Below are 18,208 nucleotides of genomic sequence, written 5' to 3' on the forward strand. Positions count from 1 at the left end.
TTCATCTTAGATGCTACGGTGATACGAGCTTCGAGGTCGTTGGATATGGGATCAAAGGGCATCTAAACAGTTTTTGTACAAATTGTGTGCAATTCTCAAACTCATCAAGGTTTCCTGCAAAAATATTAAGACACATCATGTGAGCTGCTATACCTCAGATCTACAAGCTCCAAGTAACTTGTATCGGCATATAGCATCTAAGGTATGGGGGCACATGATATTCTCCCGAGGAGGAGGGGTGGGGGGTGCACCACCAATCTGTGGTTGGGAGGGTGGGGACAAATATAATCTAAACAACCCTAAACAGAGCTCCACAATCATAGCTCCGCCTAAACACAACATTTGCATGTACTGTAGTACTAGACTTAATATTCATGTTTCAGTTTCATGTTCATTTTAAATATTGAACTGTGGACCACAGATGTCTTACATTTTACTCCCTTCGTTCCTAAATATTAGTCTTTTTAGAGGCTTCAAATGGACTGGCACATACGGATGTATATAGACATATTTTATTGTCTAGATTCACTCATTTTGCTCCGTATGTAGTCACTTGTTGAACTCTCTAAAAGACTAATATTTAGGAATAGAAGGAGTATTTTTGAATTCGTGTCATACATGCATGGTTTGGAAAAATAGATGCACTATACTTATTGGATTGTTGTTGTGTTCGTGCGTGTGTGTCTCTCTCTCTGTGTGTGTGTGGTCATATGCTTGATACATACAAAGTTTTCTCACCTCCATATTGTTCATCTTTCAAATTTGAATTTGCATTGGAAAACTTACTAGGGATACCATGAAATGTGAAATCCACGTTGAGATCACTATATCACAAACTCACTCTAATTCAACAACTCGTCATAAATCAATTACCATGTTTAGATTAGTATTTGCAAGGAAAATACTGGTATTGTAATACACATAGATTCGTTCGGCAATTTAAAAGGTTCCTTTCGTATTCTTGAATGGTAGGACCCAACGGCGTGCCAGCCAGACCTTGGCTCGTGTTGATCCTAAAAAAAACCGGGCTCGTGTCCTTCGGTGGCGTGCATGGTACGCACATTAGGCAACCCCAACCAGTCGAGCCTCAGCGTTTCAAGTCGAAATATCTGGCGGCCAGAATTCCAGCCCTAGGAAATTCCCCTCATGTCCCCGGTCCATAATGACTACCGATGAACAACGGAGGCATGCTTTAGTAACTAGACAACGTTACCTACCGTGCCGAGCACGGTTCAATTCCCTCGGTCGCCGCTCGTCAAGGTCACCCGTCAACTGCATTGCCTAGTACTACTACTACTACACCAGGATGGGCACAGAATTGAGCCCGTTTGTTCGTGCTTAGTACATGATTTAATATATCAGGCAATGCACTGGTACGGAGGGATTATCCTTTTACTCTGCATATATAACTTGTCTGAAGTCTAACTAAGCAAAATGTTTGACCAAATGCTTTCTTAAGAAATACAACACGACAGATGTACGGCTTGAAAATATATTGCATGATGCAGGTTATGATATTGTTTCGAATCCTGGATCTTAAATTTCAGAAAATCCGAAAGTGAGCATAAATTCTTGAAACTAAGCATGGTCACGTGATATGGCACAAATATTACTTCGTAAGTTTTTTCTTCAATTTGAGACAAGCTGCTTATGACAAGTTGCACAAATGAAGAGCCAAGGTATTTTGGAACAAAGACCTGTCACGTTAAGGTGAACGCTTTCACTATTGAAACCGTGGGCGTTTACGTGCCGCCATGAGTCCCCGCTTCTCATCGGCAGGTGCCGTCCGAGCAAGCGTGTGAGTCAACGGGAGGCGTGCGAGCAGACCGCTGCGCCGGCTGTCAGGGAGGCGTGCGAGCAGACCGCTGTGGAGGCTCACCGGGAGGCGAGCCCTTTGACCAGGCTCCGCCGCCCACCGTCGTCCCAACTGCTCCCACTTTTAATGTCGCCGGCGCCGCAGTTTAAAATCAACCCCGCACTATCCGGTATCGCTACAATCCTCTCTCTTCCTCTCCGATTCTCCTGTCGTCTACCTCCAACTAGCCTGACCTAAACGTACGCCATGCCGCATCACGATGGTCTGCCCTTAGTGTTCCAGTTTCCTGAGGAAGTTACCCAGCCGGAGTCTCAAGAGCATAAGGCTCTTTGGGACGAGCTTGAACTGGCCTTGCGGGAAGACGCGGCGCCTTCCCCGCTCCTGTTCTGGCTCCCGTCGCCCCGACTGCGCCAGCGCCCATCCCCATGGCATTGATGGGTGGGAGCCGCACATTGTCGCCGAGCTTGATCCCACGGGGTTCCACGAGGTCCCAGCCGACTTTCACGTGCCCGTGCACCTGCCAGCGCATGCGCGCGTGCACTGACGCGCACGCCCGTGCCGGTGCCCGTGTACACGAATGTCTCCGCCGCGCCGTTGACAGCGCCTGTCCCCGCGCGGGTGCCAGTGCCCCCCTCAGCGGCATGGATGGCCGCCATCGACCGCTTCCTTACACCAACGCCAGTCGCCTCCTCCCGCCAGTTGAGTCGCTCTGAAGTCCAGAACATTTTGGCCTTCCTTGAAGCTAGGCCAACGTCCAGGAGTACGCCAACAACGGCGCAAGACGTCGCCGTCGGTTCGGTGGCCCGACGACACACAGAGCACGGCAGAGGAGCCGCTTCCCACCGCGAGATGCCCCCGCCACCGCCGTGTAATCTAATTTTGCCATGAAAAACGTTCGGATTGCCATGCTTAAAATCTGAACGTTTATCATTTCCGTTTATTTTATATCGATCGTCGTATAATTTAAAGTCGGAGTCAGACTGAACGAAATGTATGGTTTGATCGATTGAATGTTCTGCTAGAGCCGTATCAAATTAAATATAAAACATCATCAAGCCACATGTATTCCTTGTCATCCAACGACCTAGACTGCTTCAATGTCGAGCGCTCAACACGTTTAGCGTGCAGTTAATTTCATGCCAAAAATAGTGCTAATCACATGACAACACGCAAATAATATCCTAGTAGTTAATATCCGCATGCACTTAATATACTTCCAAATTAACGTGCATTGCACGTACACACTGACTAGTGCTGCTAGTACGTGAAACTGGTGTCGTGACTTGTGAACGCGTCCAGATATGGTCAACGGCAACATCGCCCGCGAGTTCTTCCTGTTTGCCCGTGCGTCTAAACGCAGAAGGGGAGGAGAGAGAGAGAGAGCACACATGGAACCCACCAGTAAGTGAAGGCGAATAGTACTAAAAATAATATTACATGTTATCCATTAATTAGGCTGTGGTAATATAAAAACATTATGTGAACAAAGGGGGTACAACAAACATTGCTATTCTACGTATGTTGCCTATTGACGTGCGGCTTGAAGGCCCGGTCGCATGTTCGATCCTCGTCCTTTATTTTTTAATTTGTATATGGGTCCAAATTTGTTTCATGACATGTGGGCCCCTCGGTGTGTAGTTTGTAGCACTTTAATTTGTGGGTCGAAATTTGTTCCATTCCAAGTGGACTATCGGTGTGTAGTTTTGTAGCTTATTTATAATAATTAAAGAGAACAACATAGTTTTTTCAATAATACCATGGTGCGACGTTGAAGGAGAGAAAGGACGTGCGAGAGAGCGATTACCGAGCGAGAGGGAAATCAACCAGGGGAGTTGCGTGGTTTGCAACGGTGTTTGGAGTAGTTGTGGGCCGAATGCTACGAAAATATAATCTAAACCGACCGGAATAAATGCCTACACAAATTAATCCAAGGTTGGAGTGCCCCTCGCAATGTAAATAGCTCCGGCTTTGCGAGGGATGGAGAGGTAGTAGCTTCAACGCGTGGAAGATACGGTGTGAGAAAGCGAGGTCAATCGAGAGACATATAGATAGAGAGACAAAGTGAGTGTGGTCCGACATTCATTGAACAAATATATATGCTCTGGAGAGATATTGTCCGATTGAGTTTTTTTGGCAAGGGTGGGGGCTGTAAGATAGAGCTTGAGAGATGATCCAGTCACAGATGTGTAGATATATTTTGTGCGTGGGAGGAAGCAAGGTCAACCGATCACATAGGGTCGCCGTGCGATCGAAAGAGTGAGACGGGTTGGAGAGAGTGACCTAGATAGACGATGTGCGTGAGAGAGTATACAATGTGAATAGGTCGAATTGGGCTCAAACATGGTGATATATCGTTTTTGTCCGAGAAAGAGCGAGGTCAATCGAGACATACGGAGAGAGAGAGAGAGATTGAGTGAGCATGGCCCACCATGAGGTCGAAAGAGTGGCGGCGGCTTGGATGGACTGACCTAGATAGACAATCTGCGTGAGAGAGTATAGAGTGTGTCGATCGAGGCCCGAACAGGGAGATATATCATTTGTGTGTGAAAGAAGACGAGGTTAAATGAGACTCAGATAAAGAGAGCGAGATTGAGCGAGTGTGGCCCGCCGTGTGGAAGAAAGAGTGAGATAGTCTCGAGGGAGTGACCTAGATATACAACGTGCGTGCGTGCGGACGAGAGGTTGGGGGGGGGGGCTAGATAGGCAATGCATGTATTTAGCGCGAGAGGGGAGAGGGAGGGGGAGAGAGAGAGAGCTCGGCATGGGGTGCAATGGCGGGTGTGTGAGGTAAATACATTTGGTAACAGAGTGGAAAAAGGGGTTGTGTAGTTGAGAGACTTAGAGATCGGAACATGGAGAGAAAGAATGAACGTGTGTTGGGAACCGATAGCTTCCTAAGGTGGTTAGGAGAGGAAGATTGACCAATACAGGAAGTATGTAGCGTTTGTGCGGGGGGGGGGGGGGGGCTAAAAACAACATTTGAATGTACATAGTAAGAGACTTAATATCGATGTTTCAATTCGGTGTACATTGTAAGATTTGAACCGAGGACCAGGCATACGGGTAATTATTTCGAATTCGTGCCATACTAAGTTTCGAAAAGTTGACATTGACTCAGTTTGTTGTGCTATTTTGTAGGGCATATGTTTGAATCCATCCAAAAGTTTTCTCACTACCATGGTGTTCATCATATGCATATGAATTTCTAATAAAAAAGTAGCGTGGATATAGTGAAATGCGAAATCCACGTTAGAATTGGAGATCGCTACGTGACACACACTCTAATTCAAATAACTAACTACGTGACACACACTCTAATTCAAATAACTAATTATGTGACACACACTCTAATCCACGTTAGCGTGGGTACCGTTTCAATTTTTTTTAAATAACTCCTCATTAATTAATTTATAGTACTCCCTCTGTTCACTTTTATAAGACCTTGAAGACATTTCAGACAATGTGCAAAACAGTTCATTTTAAGTTGTCTGAAACGACTTACAAAAGTGAACGGATGGAGTATCTCGTTTCGAATGACTAACTATTGCAAGGAAAACACGGGCATGGTAATACATACAGATTCATTTGCAAATGAAAGAAGATTCGTTTGCATTCTCAAATGTAGGCGCACCAGGCATACCAGGGACGTGTCAGGGTGGACGCTGCTTCGGTGCCTTAAAGGCAACTGCCTTTGGATCACTGACATGTGGGCCAGCCACCTGTTGGGCCCACATGTCATGGACACAAAGGCAGGTGCCTTAAGGCACCGAAGCATAGTCCTGTCGGGGTGGTCGCGTGTGTCGGACGGACGCGTAGCACCCAGCCACCCACCCCCTCCCCCCAAAAAAGGACGACGACAATATAAGTTCGCGCTTCCACGTTTCGGATTGAAATATCTGGCGGCCCCAATTCCAGCCCTGCAAAATCTCTCTTCTCCACCGTCCCCTTCCGCGCCCAGATTGCTCAAATCCCTAATTCGCCGCCAACCCTCGAATCGCCCCTCGTCTCGTCTCTTTCCCCACTGTTTCCCACCTCTGTGCCGGACGACAATGACGAAGACGACGGTCGCACTTCACCACCGCACCGGAGCTACCTCATCTACGCCCTCGTCCACCGCACCGGGTGGTCCACCGACAACGTCGGCCGCCGCAATCGATGTGCCTCACAGACACCGAGTTCCACCGCATCAGGTGCGCTTCACCGACGCCGTCTCCCAGCTCACCGGGGCTACTTCACCGAGCACATCGTCGCACCTCCGCCCCCCGAGGCTGTTGGGGCTTCACTAACGGTCTCGTCAACCGCATCGTAGCGCTCCGCTGCCACTCAAGATCTGCATCCGTGCGTGGCCAGCCAACGCCAGCGGATAACCCTCAACGGCTTTGAAGTGACCCGAACTCTAGCTAGGCGAGCATGCCCAAACGCCGGCCCGAACTAGGTATCCACACATCACTCCCTTGTGCACTGTTCCGACGATGTTTGGATATACTTTCACTGCTCTCTTAGCTTACACGCCTATGCAACTCTGACTTTAACTCTTATTTCTTCTGGAGATATCATCTGAAACAAGCAAATCCATTTTTTAGCGAAGCATGACGGCGCTACGGGATTTGGTACACATCCTGCACACCCGTATAACCTTGTAAGTATCTGTCCTCCGGTACAACATCAAGGTCGATTCCTCTTATTTGATCAACCATTCGCCGTGTCAAAAATGCAGAGGGGGATGCAAGGAGCACAAGGCCTGCACATCCAAGCAAGTGGTAACATGGACTTGTACATGGAACATCCCAAGCGAAAGCAGAGCTACAGTGAGCCTGTACAACGAGCTAGCGTAAGTCCCTGCATTTCATTTAATTCGTACTGGCATTCGTGTATGATTTGTGTGCAGTGGCTGATCCACGAATTCAAGTTACCAGGGCGAACATTTAACTTAAAAAATACGAAGGCACTTGCACTCCGGAAATCAACATAACTTGAGAAATGTAAAGCTACATGCACTTTGAAAACTAGCTAATGATCCAAAGTAGTTCAGATTATAAATACTAAATGATGCAAGCACCAAAAAAATAAAATGCAACATGGTGTACAAGGACTACAAACATGGTCTGTACCTGCATGAATTATTCGTTCTCTGGCTGAAAATATCGAAGTGTAATTGCACGTATAACCAGTGCGCAAACTGCATATCAATATATCTATCCTGCACAAGTATGGCAATAGTTTCAAACAACAGATTATAAAAGGAGTTATGCTATGTTGTCATGATACGGGGACTTTCTGGTAGATGACCTCGACGTTTCCTCAAGCTATGAAAATTCACTATAATTTGCTTGTCATCAACGCCTGCAAATCTCTCTCTCTCTCAACATAGTAGATCATCATTAGACACTAAATCCTTCAATGAGCTTGCAAAATGCTTGCATTAGATCCCTCATTAGACACTATATGTTCATCACCAGGAGCATGTAAAATGTTTGCATCAAATCCTTCATTAGCAGTCTGTTCATTAGACACTTCAGGCTCAAGAACAACATGAGCTTGTATGTTTGCACCGGAAACTTGATTAGATACATCAGATTCAGTCAGTTCAGTATTGATTGGGGGAGTTATAAAATAAGTAGAAATTGGTTTCATTTTCTCATAGATTCCCTACATACAAGCAGTTTTACAACACCGTCAGGTTTAACTATTGGCCAGAAATTGAAGAGTTGAATTAGATATAATCAGGGATGTGATGTAGCTGCTCGTTGCGCATGCTACTCTTGCAAGCTGCGACTGTCTGTTTGCGCAAGCTCGATGCCATGCCCGTGCTGCCGCCGCTGCCTCCCACGCAGGCTACACCCAGGGTTGGATCTTCATCTTCTTGTCCTTCCGTTCGCTTGAAGACTAGCGACCGCCCTCCAACGAGGGCAGGAGGAAGTGTTGTGTCGGTCTGTCCAGCGGCGGCTAGGTTAGGAGCAAACCAGACTGGAGGCTGGAGCGAATGAATTGGGATTTTTCCTGCTGTCGATCGATATGGGAGGCGCTCATTTGGGCCGCGAGCCTGCTATAGGGCCTGCCTTGCACTTATGTTATTGGCCCATCCAAATTGAAACATTTTTCTTCATTTTTTACATTGCCTGCTCGTGCGTTGGGACGAACAAAACTAGCATGGGCCAACCTGGACGACCAAACTAGGTGCACACTTTCCAGCCACCTGAGGCGGTCGCCCATACCAGCCCCTATGGTGGCGTCGCCCCTTTTTGCGTGTATGATTGGATAGTGAAAAATATTCCAGTGGCGCTTTTGATTTACCCATAGAATGGTTGAATTGCTTGTTTCTATGAACTGAGTTCGCCAATAATGTGAAGGATGCCAGTCTTTTCATCCTGTTGTAGATTGCTTAGATCTCGATATGCCAAAAGTAATCACATGAAATATACAATAAAAGCTAGCGTGATGTCTTTGGCTACAACTAGTCTGACTACACGTCCTCATATAACATATCAAGGACGCACCATCTTACCAGATTAACCATTCGACTTACCCATGCAGTGTGGGAAAAAAGAAGTATTGGGACTGCGTATCCAAGCAATTGATGCCATGGACACCTTCGTACAACATTGTAAGCAAAAAAGAAGTTGCAGTGTGCCTGTACAAAGAACTAGCGTAAGTTCAGTTACGTGCTTCTTGGAATTTTAGTTAGCCACTTAGTGCAAAATTGTTCAATTACGTTGCTTGGCTTAATTTAGTTTGCTACTGATTACATAATGGCACAGCTTGTTAATCATGTTGTAGACTGCGCCTATCTATGTGTTTGATACTTACTCTTAAGAATTACCTGTTTGCCTTAACTTAAATATCTACTTGTTTGTTTAACTGGTTTGCTGCTGCAACAGCGGGTTACAATGATGTTAATAACTACTTTTCAGCATCCAATTGAAACTCTTTAATTCCTTGTTTGTTTAACTGGTTTGCTGTTATAACTCCCAGTTGAGATGTTTTGCTAACTTCAACTTTTCTGAATCCAATCAGAACTTTAATGGCAAAACAAGTTAGCCCAAGATCAAAGAGCGAGGTCCCCATGGACGTTGCATCATCCCATAGTAGTGGCACCGGCCCAATCGTGCATTATGAATTGCCAACTGCTGATACTCTAGAGGCTAAACTAGTGGTAGAAAGAGATTCTGCTTCTGCACTTAGAGATGAAGTTGACATGTTGAGGAAGCAAACAGCACAATCACAAGCAGTACTCAAGACAACCATTAAATATTTGGTGGATTTCAAAATGAAGCAAGCTGAGACTGACCAGATTGTTAAGGTCCTGAAGGAAAAAAGGAAATTAAATTCCTACTTGGTAAATCATAGGTGAAATGTTCTTTGCATAGTTGAATAACCTTTGTGTTGTCTATTCATGTAATCAATCAAACCATTTGTTTTAGAGATCATGTAATATTTTTTTGTTTTTGGTTTGTAATTTTATTTGAGCACAAGTCTGTATCAATTGATAAGACTCGGAGACATTTCATTTGGATTGCTGTGCCAGACCTACAAATATGCCAATCGGGCTGAATGTGCATTCAGCAATAGTAGTACTATAGATGGACCATAAGTGGCACGCATTGGAAAGGGCCAAGATGCTGGCTAAAAAAAGGATGTTGTTGTAGCCAAAAAAAAGTACAGCGGCCTGGCTTATGTATGTTAGTTGATATTATTGATCCATATACTCTATAAGTGTTTATATGTCTGTTAGTTTTGTACATTCTTGGTTGATTGACTCGGTATTTGAATCCTGATACATCGCTTGTGTACATATCTAAATGGGAGTACACATTATGCTGCGTGTGACATTTGAGTTGGACATGAAGTGTTCCAAATATTCGAATTCACCTTAAACTGGATTCTAGTTTCTGAATTTGACTATCGGCATTTGTAAACCATATTCATATATGACAGTGGAATACATCTTTGTCGTCCTTCTGAAGATATATAAAAACACATAGAATGATTTATAAAGATTCATATAGGAATACAAAATGGATTCAAATTTAGTTGCCAGGGTAAACGTGGATGCTTATTGTCCCAAAATTCGAAAGAAGCAGCAAAATGTCCATTCCAACGTCGGCTGCCCGAAGCCAAGTGTTTGGCAGATGGAAATTACTCTCTACCCATTACACGGACAATCCATCGGCCCAATTTCCACTGCTCTAAATAGGGGTAGGTTAGTAACTTCTATTAGACGTGACACGGCCGCCTCTCAGCCCATTCTGACACGGTGGGCGTCAAACATGGGCGGCAAAACTCATTTGATTCAAGCTCGTCCGAAAGACCTCTGTTTCTCCCTCCATTCCACATTCATACACGGTGGGCGGCAAAACAAACTCGACTCGGCCGAAATCGATGTAGGCAAATATTTTCAATAGGGGCAGGTTTGTAACTTCACTCAGACGTGACACAACCGCCCTACCTGTCAGCCCCGTTCATACACCGTGGGCGCCAACCATGGGCGCCAACCACCCTCTCCTCGCCCGAAATCGCTCTGGGCAAATATTGGCGAGATGCAAGATTACCGTCCTATCCCCAACCGACAAGACGTCCAAATTTTAAACGGGGGCTAAGTTCGTAACTTTCCCATATTTCAGACAGGCGCATCCCAAAAACATGGTTCCCCGTACCTCTTCCTCCATTTTCCCATTCATACACTGTCCGCGCTAGAACACCCCATCCCCACACCAGCCTCCGTCCGCCACCCCATCCATCGCCGCCGTCCTCCACCACATCCATTGCCACCGTCCTCCACCATGCCGGAGCGCCTACCAAGACCGCGTCGTCCACTGCTAGAGATGGACGTTTCTCATCCACGGCGACGGACCATTAGCCTTGCATCGCGTCCTCTCGCTTCATCGGTGCCGTCCTCCTCTTTGCCAGGGCCGCTCACACGACCTTCTCTTCCACCGCAATGGGACTTATCCCCCGATGCACCCATCTACCGTCGCAGATCTGCTTCAACGCCACCGACAACCATCGCACCCCCGATGCCTACACGGCGCCGCAAGAGAGGTGGTACTTCATATCTCCTCAACTTTTTGATCTCAACCAGAAAATAGATCTTAACTTGGTTACTCTACTTTCTTTTCAGCTCTTAGAATTTAGTTTCTTAGCTCGAAGCAAACCATGGATGCTAAATATCATTTCTCCGGTTTGCAGCTTCAAATCTGCCATGGCACAGCCATAATACGGTTTAATTGATCATGCTTAGGGTTTAATTGATCATGTTGGTTCCGTGGTGGTTTCTTTAATAGAAATCAGAGCGGAAACCCTCGTTTGTTAAAAAAAATATGCTTAGAGTTTCCGCCTTTTATGATCACTATACGATCAGAATACGTTCTTCGTGTCATAATAACACTGCTCCACCCATCAAGCTAAACAAGCTTAGTTCTTCAAATACGAATCTGATATTATTAAAACAGAGTTGTTTAATTGGTCAGCTAAATGTTCCTAAATTAGTTTCGAAAATGCATGTTCGCCGCTCGGGTGTGTATCTCTACAGAGTGCCCACGGTGGGCCGGCCCACCCTGGGATTTTGGGTCGTCCTAGGCCCCGATTCCCCTCTGTTCTGCTACGTGCTTCCGATCTCTACTCGCCCCCAGCCGCCTGCCTCACCGGCGACTTGCCGTCCCCGGACGGCATGACTCTAGGAGGAGACGTCGGACTAACAGGAGGCCAGGAGCCGCTCGCCCAACAGCGTCACCGCTGCCCGGGCGCGCCGCCGTGACTACCTTCCCAGTCCGTTCAGGGCTCAGGCGTGCAGCACCCACCGAAGCCAACCCGATTTATCCTAAGATACGGCCTCAACACTCAGCAGCCACTCCTCATCACCCATTTTCTAATTGATTCATTACTCATTAGGCAGGACTGTCATTAGGGTTTGTTGTGTGCTTAGTGCTACCTACACTTAATGGTTCAGATGTATTTCGGTAATCTTTAGTACCTCTAAAGTTCACAGGGTTTTCAAAATTCCGGCCCTCGGAACAGAAACTAGTCATTTTGGATTGTTGGTCGTAGTGACATTGACCCAGATTACTACTGCAAGCCAGGTTTGTTGACAATTTTACTTGTCTTTCTTACTCAATCGATATAATATCCAATTATTCACGTCGATTAGTTGCAAACAATAAGTGCTAGACAAACTTCTTCATTCAGATTTTGGACGGTCTCTTATTGCAGTTACAATTCTGCATACTTGCCCTATCTTATTAACCCATCAAGGTACTTGCTCTAACTTTCCAAGGATACATTGCTCACACATATCTTGCAACTGATGCTTTGCATTGCTTCTACTTTGTTGAACTGCCATTAGCTTAGTTTACACATCGTGTATGTGAATACGCCCTGCCTATCCATTTTCAGTACATATTCCATCTATCATCATACCATATTTATCCATTCAAATGCTGTTCTTATGTATCAGACGTTCAAAAGGAAGAGGGCGATTGCTCATCGTGGAGGAGCACAAGCAAAGTATTTGGAAAAGGTAGTGGCACCTGATAAATCAAATAGCCCATTAGGTGTAGTTGCAATATCACCTGACCCACAAAATACCCCAACTCTAGCAGAATCTAGCCCTACTACACTGGTCATTTCTCATGCCCCAACTCAGCAGACCCCAACTGCAGCAAACAGTATGATTATGCCAGTTGACATAGCAACAGCTGTACGACGCAAAACCCCCATTCCAGCAAAGAGTACACCAAATCCAGTTGCCAAATCCCTTTTCGAACCAGAGAGAGCCCCAATTGTAGCAAATAGGACCCCTATTCCATTTCTTCCCAGTTTAGAAGACGAAGCTTATGTTGTTGTCAGGAACTTTGTGCACATCTTTCCTTCATGGAAAGATTATACCGCAGACATAGAACAATTTCCAGTCTTCCTCCGCAACTTACGCGTAAGTAATGTACTAATGTTATTCATGGTCATTACTGCATATGTTTCTGCTGACAGAAGACACAAGATTTCATTCTTTTAAATAGGCGAGGAGCAAACTGGATTGTTATGACGAGCAAGGGTTGGTTGCGCTTTTCAAGCACTCGTTGATGAAGTATCGTTCCTACCTGAGGCAAGCGCACTTCGATGGCAAGCCTCTGAACGAAATTTCTATAAAGTCTCCGGTGCTACATTTATCCGACGGTGACTCGAATAATCTTGTTACACATTGGTCTCGGGTGCAGCGTAAGGTACTGTCTATGATATCACATCACAATTTGAACTACATTTCTGCATTTGTCTTAATGTCTCACTTGTACGAAAACTATTAGCAGAAGAACACTCGTTCTCAAGGGACCACAGAAGCTCGCAACTATACTACACACTGCTTTGCTCTTGTGAGTACCTCTTGCCGTGTATGACCATACTTACTTTCATAGCTGTTTGATTATTTAGCATCACTGCACATGTTAGCCTCGTAATCGTCCATTTGGTGGACATTATAAGATCCGTATGGACTCTTACATAAATTTAGAATCAACCCAATGCTTTTGAAGAGGTCTAGCTCTGCAGTCCTCTTGTAAGGACTGAACATGGTCTATCACTTTACTTACATTAACAGCTACTCCCTCCGTCCCATAATATAAGAACGTTTTGTACAGTACACCAGTGTTCAAAACACTCTTGTATTATGGGAAGATGGATTGGTTCATTTTGTCGCATTCTGCATCTTATCTCCCTCGCCCACCATTTACTAAAAAAGATCAGATCTATATTTAATCTTACCAACAAGTAGAATACACAGACAATTCCAGTGCAGAAGGTTAGCCCATTGCTCTTGTCAGTACATTTTTTCATGTAACGCTTGTACTTCCAGGGATTGGTAGTTGATTATATAGCATCAATCTGCATCTTATCTTCATTATCCTCTATCCCTTCCAGTATTATCATATCTATAATTACCCTCTACAAAATGTAGAGTACAAGCAATGCTTATGAAGAAGATTCTGTGCTAAAATTCTTGAGTTATCCTTCCCTTGACATGGAGAAGGGCATTATAAAGCCGGTGTTAACTGTTAATGTAAGTCAGTCCTTCTAAAGCCTTTATCCTCAACTGCTGTTTAATTTGCTCATACTCCCTGTCGTTTACTGCTGTTTAGTTTGCTGTTTCTACCAAAATGCATGTTCGTAAGAACCGTAAGTTCTAAGTTTTACTTGTAAAACCAAATTCCTTATTCATACCATGGACATTACTTAATACTCCCTATATGTATGCTTGTTTTTGTGGATCTATAATCCAGTGTGTGGTGAAGCAGCCCACGTTTGCACCTTGTCATCTCCTGTTTTATCTTACTGATGTGGCTGATGATATGAACAACATGTCACGCACATTATCCAAAATAGATACAATGATTTTCTTTGCCCTTCATCTATGCTTGTTATGTTGACATGGTAATCCAGTAGTGTGGTGAAGCTCCCCGCATTATGAATAATGCCAAATTATGCTATTGATATTTTGAACTTACTCTTTATTTTCTAATTTGAAATTGGATAGAATTGACAGAATAGTTATCATCTTTGTTTATACATGTGCAAAACCTGTCATCTCTCTGCTTTTGTTTCAGGGTGATATGCCTCATGGCATGCACAAGTCTGCTGAAGGCTGTGAGACAAACCCAACATGTATTTCAGCAAAGAAGGCAAAACATCTTGAAGATAGCGAGACAACCCCAAAGTCTTGTCTTGATGCAGTGTTCAAGTTACTTGAGACTAATAGTCAGACAAGCTCACAGAATTCGTTGTCTGAATCAGTTCGACTTCTTTAGTCCCAAGTTCTAGCAGAAAGGCATTCTGCAACTCAACTTCGACTTGAAGTCCTATCTCTAAGAAAGATTGCGGAGAACACCAATGAGAACCTCATTGCTAAACAGCTACACCTGGAAGCTATGACCGACATGCTAGGCCGGTCTCACAGCCTTGCTCAGCAGCTTGCGCATCAGTTCCCCTGCAAGGCTAACCTTTCTTGAACTGTCTTGGAAGTGGTCTCGGTTCAGTATTATTTTGTTACGCTGCAATGGTGCCCAGTTTTTGTAATCTGCTTCTTCGTTGCGCTTTATGATCACTGGTGGCGAACTTTGATGCCCAGTGGATGTAATATGTGTAATAGCCATGATAGCCTAGCATAAGTTGCTTGCTTATTTATTTCCTTGTTGTCTTGTTTGCTTGTAGTCAGTGAAGTTCTTTTTCCACGGTTTGCTAGTGGCTGCAATAACCTATTTTTTAAAACTAGGCCACAATAACCATGGGCTAATATTTACTGTAGTGACACTGGGCCTCCTACGGGCCGTAGAAACAGTGGGCCTTCTACGGGCCAAAGAAACAGTAGGCCTTCTACGGGCCGTAGAAACAATGGGCCTTCTGCGGGCCGTAGAAACAATGGGCCTTCTACGGGCCGTATCATCAATGGGCCTTATACGGGCCGTATGATCGATTGGCCAAACATGGGCCAATAACAGGCCGCATTATGGCCGTAAACGGGCTAGAGTTGGAATCGTCCGTTCATGGGCCGACCATAACGGGCCATCGTTAATAGGCCGTATTTGATGACGCTATGAAAACGGCCCAACGTATTAACGGAGCACAAACGGGCCGATTGTAACCACGGGCTGAATTTCGCCCACAAGCAGAAAATGACAGTAACGGGCCGTAAGTAAACGAATGCTGGAAATGAGCCCAAGAATAAATGGGCTCTGAGAAGGCCGAAAGATAACATGGGCTAGAAACGGCCCAACGGAATAATGGGCCGTTAATGGGTATAAAGTGATACACTATTCATTACGGGCCAGTTTCACCACGGGCCGTTAATGGGTGTAAAGTGATACACTGTTCATTACGGGCCAGTTTCACCATGGGCCGTTAATAGGCCAAGAGTTACATAGGGCCTCATATGGGCCGAAAGAAGTCATGGGCCATACATGGGCCCGAAGTGAAAAAGGGCTGGAATCATATTGGATGGCCCAGATGATGCTACTGGGCCTAATTCGGATAGGGCGTAACGGGCCTTGGGTTAGCGGGCTGTAAATGGGCTATATGCGAACAGGCCGTTAACAGGCTTTCCATGGGCTGGCCCGCCACCTTTTGACCAAGTCAAACGGGCCGGCCTTTTCACAGGAATGGGCCTCTGTTGGGCCGTGCCACGTGTCAAAAAATCATAGGCGCCTTCTGTCCGATGAGTGGATGACATCTGTCCCAACGATGAGCCGACACGTGTTTCCTCCAGCCAATGATGTTTTTACACGTGGAAAATCCCCATTGGTTGGGGCTGTTAACGGGTTATCGGATCCAAAACCCGACCCGATAGCTTAACGGCGTTCCGTTATGGTGGATGCCACGTGTCGGTCACCCTTGACGAAAGCACTTATGTGACGCGCGATTTATCGTCAAGGAAGTGGACACTTCCATGATGATAATTTTGGTAATGTCATGGAACACTTCTACGACAGCACAGGTATGACTATCTTGATTCTGTCATAAATTTGTCATGGATGTACATGCATGACAAAAAAGGGGACCTATTGTGACAAACACGTATCATCACGGAAGTGTAATTTTTTTGTAGTAATGGTAGGCGCAAAGGCAGCCCCCCTCCATGCATTTTGGATTGTAATCGAGAGGAAGATATCTGTTCCGAGGGGGATTCAGAAGGAGAAGACAACTCCTATTTACCCCCTGAGGTCTTCGCTCTAACTTGGCATGCTGATGTTGGTTATATCATGCATATGGTGTCTTGCATTGCTTACTTTATACATCAAATATGTCATCTGCTTAGTTTAGACATCCTTTGTGCGAATGCCATTTGTTTAGTTTATTCATCGTTTATGTGAATTATGCAACGCCATCTTGTTTATCCAGGCATTATATATGTGAATTTTGCAATGCCATCCTGCTTAGCCAGTCATCTTATCTGTAAATTATATCAGGCCATCCTTTTTTTTCGTTACATATTACATTTGTCAACAATGTTAGTACATTCAACAATTTTGCAATGCCATCATGCTTAGCCAGTCATCTTATATGTAATGCCATGCTATTTATCCAATCATCATGTATGTGAATTATACCATGCTATCATTTTTTTGTATTACGTGTTCCATTTGTCGACAACGTTTGTATATTCAACTACTCTTCCTGTGCATCAGCCATTTGAAGCGGTGATGGAAGTATCTGGAGCGAAAACAAGGTATTCAGAGTAGACAATGCTACCTGCTGAAGCAGACATCTTGCTGGTTACAGAGAGCTCCTCAGAGGAGGATTCAGAGACTAATGACCAGTCCTATTTCCCCCCTGAGGTCTATGCTCAAACTTGGCAGGGTTATATTACCCATGTCATGCATGTTGTCTTGCATTGCTTAGTTTTTACATCATATATGGATTGCCATCCGCTTACTTGCTTACTATATAAATCATATATTTGAATTATATCATGCCATCATGTTTACATAGTACATACACATCATCTATCTGAATTATGGCATGGCAACCCATTTAATAAAGACATCATATAGTTATATCATCTCATCCTGTTTAGTGTTTACAGTCTTCATATTTTGAATTATGGCATTCTATCCGTGAATGTATGTGAATTATGGCATGCCAACCTATTTAATAAACACATTATATAGTTATGTCATGTCATCCTGTTTACATAGTCTCATATTTTGAACTATGTCTTTCCATCTTTTTTAGTTAGCCATCATAATGTGAAATTGTGTCATGCTATCCTGTTTAGATAGCCATCGTATATGTGAAATTGTGTCATGCTATCCTGTTTGGTTAGACAACATAAATATGAATTATTTCATGCCCTCTTCTATTCCCCACTATCCATTGCACCTGTCTATCATACAATGTCTATACTTTCAATTACTTTTCTTGTTTATCAGCCATTTGAATTGGAGAGCGTGATGGCAGTATCTAAGGGAGTAACAACACGGTCTTCAGAAAAGATAGTGCTACGAGTTGATGCAGATAGAACCACGATTGTACTTGCCCAAGGACCAGATCCACCACACATAACCCAGACTCTCGCAGATTGTAGCCCTACCCAGTTGGACAGAGAACCAGCTACACCCCTTCTAACCCCAACCCCGGCAGATAGTAACCCAATTCCAGTTGACACAGCACCGTCTGCACCACAGAGCACCCAAACACGAGCAGTTAGTAAGGGAACTGCAGTGCCCAAAGCATGAGGACCACCACTCCGAATCCCAACTCAACGCTTAAAGGAGAAGAAGATTTGTTCTCAGGTCAGGTTCTGTAGCTATGGTTCATACTCCTTTGCTCTTGCATTACTGTATTTACTCATACCAACTATTTTCAAATTTGAAGGATGGAATTGAAACTCCAATGGCGCAACAGGTATGTTTTAAA

This window comes from Triticum aestivum, chromosome 7D, assembly GCF_018294505.1.
Source record: "Triticum aestivum cultivar Chinese Spring chromosome 7D, IWGSC CS RefSeq v2.1, whole genome shotgun sequence".
NCBI classification, from domain to species: Eukaryota; Viridiplantae; Streptophyta; class Magnoliopsida; order Poales; family Poaceae; genus Triticum; species Triticum aestivum.